At 47.3% G+C, this 4,660-nt stretch overlaps 1 pseudogene; it reads right to left on the bottom strand.

The window, feature by feature from the left end:
- Positions 1-495: 495 nt before the first annotated feature.
- On the bottom strand, positions 496-2,527 carry LOC128563401 (nuclear mitotic apparatus protein 1-like; annotated as a pseudogene).
- Positions 2,528-4,660: the final 2,133 nt, after the last annotated feature.

Genomic DNA, 4,660 nt, shown 5'->3' with positions numbered 1-4,660 from the left:
TGCTGTCTGGGCTTCGTCCAGACGGCGAAGTATGGTTAGCTCCTGGTGGTCATTGTCCTCCTCTTTTTGTCAGGCCAAGGGCCAGCTGCTTATTAAGGGTGTTCTGCAGTCACATCTAAAGCTCTGCCTTGCCTGCCTTCCCCAGGGCATGATTGGCTTGGTGCCAGCCCCTCTCCTCGGTCAGCTATGTCACTTCCCTCTCCTGCTGCCCATGCTCCTCCTTCTGCTGCCCCTGGCTCTCCATGAGGACAGCCTGCAGCCATGCAAGCTCACTGCCCATTTGTTCTGCCTCCAGTGTGCTGCAGAACAAGTGTCCCTGCTGCCCTTCTAGCCACTCAGACTCTGTATCTCCTGCCCTGCAGGGCTCCTTGAGTGGTTCCTGGGAGGCTCTTTCCTGCTGCTCACCTATCTTGTGCACAAGGCCTCCAGGTGGCCACCTCCTTGCTGGTGGGCTTTGGACAGGCTGGCATGGAGCTGGGGTAGCTCATTCTGCTTTCAGCCTCTCTGGAGCTCCCTCTGGCCCTCTACCCCTGCCACCTTCTCCTTTGCCTCCTGCAGCTCCTGTTGGGGTGGTCTCACATGCCTCCTTGAGTGTCATCAGCTGTTGCTGGAACATGGCACCACCCCAGGTCTCCTCTTTCTTCCTATCCTCCTACTGCTCACACCAGGTGGCTACCTCTTCGACACGCTGCTCACATTCACTCTCAGCCCTGCACTGAGAGGCTACAGTCTCTGCCAGCTCCTGCCTCGGGGTCTCAGCCTGACCCTCCCCACGCTTCTGTAATCCAGCCTCTAGCCCTTTGCACCCAGCCTTCTCTTCTAGCTCTTTCTGTTCCCGCTTTGCTGCTCCACCAGGCTTTTGGTCTCTTCCTTCAGCTCAGAGATAAGGCATTGCTGCTCTTCCAAGGCATCTGCTGCCCTGTGCTTCTCCTCCTCACGGTTGCCAGTGGTGACCTTCAAGGACTCCTGGAGCTAGTCCTTCTCCTGGGCCACCCTTTCTTTCTGCTTTTTGTTCAGCTGCTTTTTGTTTTTCAGACGTCAGCTGGGCCTCTAGCTCTGCCACCTGGGCCTGACGCTGCTCCTGGGGGCTGCCTCAAAATGGGTCTGGAGTTCCTCCACCTTCTGGCTGTGCTCTGCCCTCTCCCGCTGGGCCTGTGTCACTGAGATTTGGGCGCTGTCTCGGGCTTCACGAGCAGCCTCAAATTGCTGCTGCAGAATCTCTAGCTTGGCAGCTTTCTCCTTCTCCCATGCCTCCAGCTGCTGGCTCACTCATCCGTTCCCTTCAGGAGGCCTCTGGCTCCCCAGCAGCTGTGGCCAGTTGCTGGGCGTGGTCCCTCTTGGTGGCCTCCTGCTCCTTGGCTGTTTCGTTCAACCACCGCTCCTCCTGCAGCAAGTGCTGCTCAGCTGCTCCACCTGGTGGCGGAGGCCTTGGGAGGCTCTTGCTGTTGGAGGCTGTGCACGCGCGGGGCCTACTCCTTTTTGGCTTGCAGCTTTAGGCGGGCAGGTTCTTGATCTTCAGCTGCTGTAGGGCAGCATTGAGTGTGGTGAACTCAGAGGTCGCAGAGGCCACCTGGGCGGTTACCCGGGCCACCGGCGCCTGGGAGGCCTGCTCCAGCTCTTCCTTGGCTTGGCTGACGTTAGAGACGGAGCTGTGCACGTCCGTGATCAGGCTAGATCAGGCTACCCAGCGGCTGCTTTTCTCCTTCAAAGCTGCCCTGTTCGGCAAGCAGCTTGGCTTCCGGCTGGCCTCGCTCTGTTGCCAGTACCTCCACCCTGGCTCGGAGAGTGTTGTTTGCAGCGACAGTGGCCGCCTCTTGCTTCAGGGTTTCCAGCTGCAAGACATCACCCAGCACCTCGCCCTTCTTCTGGGGCGGGTTCTCCTGTAGCCAGGCCAGATGTTCTTCCAGCTGTGAACGTTTTCCCTGAAGGATTTCATTCTTCTCTTCAAGGCATTTCTTGTCCTTCAGGGCTGTGCCTCACTCCTCGTGAGCCTGCTTCTCTACCCGCTCCCAGTGGCCTTGCTGTGCTCCGCAGGCAGTTGCTGAGGGCGCCCTGTACTTATGCAGTGACTGGCAGACTCCCGCGGCTTAAAGGAGAGGTCTCCATTCTCCTCAGAAAGCTGCTTACTCTTCCGTCCACCTGGCTGTTCTTTGTCTCCAGGCCCTGATACTGCTTCAGAGTGTCATGCAGCCACCTGATGAGGCTCTCATTTTGCTCTGTAGTTTGCCCTCAGGCTCCCTGGGCTCCAGCGGGCTGGCCGCTTGCTTCATTCCACAGAGCTGGGCGGTCAGTGTGCTGCCACATCTCTGCTAACTGTGCATCCTTCTCAGTGAGGGGCTTGTGGTTCCCAGCCAGCTCCAGCTCCAGCTTATTCCTGCTATTTCTATCATCGCGGGCTGCTTCTTCAGCTGTCTCATCTGGAATTGTGGGTCTGCGGGCCGTCACCCATGGGCGAGGTTGGAGAACCTGAGAGGAAGTTGCTCCCCCTGGAGGAGGAGGCAACCTTCTGCAGCTCTAGGAAGTGCATTGTTGTGTGAACATCACAGAGGGTACTTTGTGCAAACCTGGATGGTGTATCTTACTGCACACCTATCCTATATGCAGTAGCCCATCATTCCTAGGCTAGCTGCACAGTATGTTACTGTACTGAATATTATGGGCAGTATGTACTGTACTGAATATTTTAACACAGTACTAAGTATTTTTGTATTTAACATAGAAAAGGTAGTGTGTTGCACTCTATTTTTTTCTTTCTTTTTTTTTATGTGTTGCACTCTAAAGTGATGACAGCTACATCAATTGTAATACAAACTTTTTAGCTCCATTATAATTTTATGGGTCCACAATTTTGCATGAGGTCCATTGTTGACCAAACACTGTTATGCAGTGCACAACTGTATATATTGTTATAAACTATAATTCACCATGTTTTACATTAGCTGTCCAGAAATTGTATGTGACATTTTCTTTACTCATATGTTGACAGGTATTTAGATCATTGCCACATCTTGGCTATTGTGAATAATAATTATATCTAGTCTTGATTCTGGCTTTAAGTAATAGAAAAGGCCTATAAGAACTGATTTGTGTATGTGCAAAATGATGATTCTCAGCCTTTACTTGCAATTCACTGACAACTTAGTTCTCTGTTTTTCAAAGTTGTTTAAACTTTAAGAGGCCGCCTCTCATTTTCTTGTTAACAACTCAGACCTCTTTTTTGGAACTTCTGATTCAGAAGGCTTATGGTCTGGTGATTTTTTTTGGAAGAAAAACTTGGGAAATACTAATCTGGTTGTTATTGCATCATAATAGACTCAATTAACAAACAGGTAATATGGCCTTACACATAAATGACCATAGCAGAGAAATTTTACAGATCTTGCATATAATTTTAATATTAGAAAAATCTTAAGCTTGAATGAAGCTGTCCTGTACATATCCAATCGAAAAATTAAGGCAATTATTTTTATAATTTAGGCTACCATCCAGCCCCCTGCTTCCATCACCAAGAAAAGGTCATTAACATATGATAAATATATTCATACAGGATTTGTTTGTCTGGGAGGTGAAAAGGTAGTAGAAAGATGACTGCTGAATAAAGATGGGAAGAACTTCTTTAAATAATTTGTTTGACTACTTTTCATATCATCTCGGTGCACATGGAACCTTATCTTCTGTGACTAAAAAATGTATACATTTGAGACATTTACAACGAATATTGTTACCTGTTAAATCAAGTAATGTGAATTTGCATGTATTTCTAAGGCTGCGTGAAAGAATTAATAATATAGCATTACTAATTTTAGCCACAGTAACAACTAATCAATTACATGTTTACAGACAGACACACCTCCCCCAAAATTTAGAAATCTAAATTGTAGTACCCACTGCAGGTGAGTTTTACCTCTAAGTCAGAGATTTTCACTGATACACAAAACTAGACACGAATGCAACCTAGGTAGTTTTTAGAGGTTAATTTCAAGGTCTTGTCAGAAAGAAATTAGAGTGCTCCTTCTTCTTATTCAAGTTCAGTTCCCTACAGGGTCTCTATATAACTTGAATATGGTTAGAAATATCCCTTACAGAAATTATCTTGGCTTTGCAACTGTGGTACTTTAGTGAAGACATTTTAGAAAGTGAAAGAGTTAATAATATTAATATCAATTTGAGCGAGTTCTGATAAACAAATTTGGGTCAATAGAATGACCTTGGCTATTATAATCAAATGGTCAAAGAATGAGAAATGTCAGGCTAGGTTTTCATTGTACATCATTGGAGACATACAGTCTGAGGATTTCAGAAGTATTAAAAAAGATGCAGGAGCCCATCAAGTTTAAGGTATTTAAAGTTAGATGGAAAAGACGTTTTACAAATTTTAGTGACCAAATTGCTAAAATATCAAGTCAGGTAACCTAGTTCAATTGGGTCAGGTTTTTATCTATTTTTTGACTAGACAGAAGAAGTTGATGATATAAGAAAGTTCTGGGGCACATGACTACTTCCTTTAAGTCAGAGTAACTGCTGTAGCAATTATAGAGTTCAGTGTGACCTGGAAGGTCACAGTTGAGAACCCAGTTAGCCTTTGCACAGAAAATTCTGCTTGTTACATGGCTTTAAACATCTGAGGTGGTCTCTCCTTAAATTGCTTGGGATGACAAAG

This window comes from Nycticebus coucang, chromosome 13, assembly GCF_027406575.1.
Source record: "Nycticebus coucang isolate mNycCou1 chromosome 13, mNycCou1.pri, whole genome shotgun sequence".
Lineage (NCBI taxonomy): Eukaryota > Metazoa > Chordata > Mammalia > Primates > Lorisidae > Nycticebus > Nycticebus coucang.
Note: the sequence above shows the minus strand (reverse complement) of the source record. Positions and strands in the feature narration are given on the sequence as shown.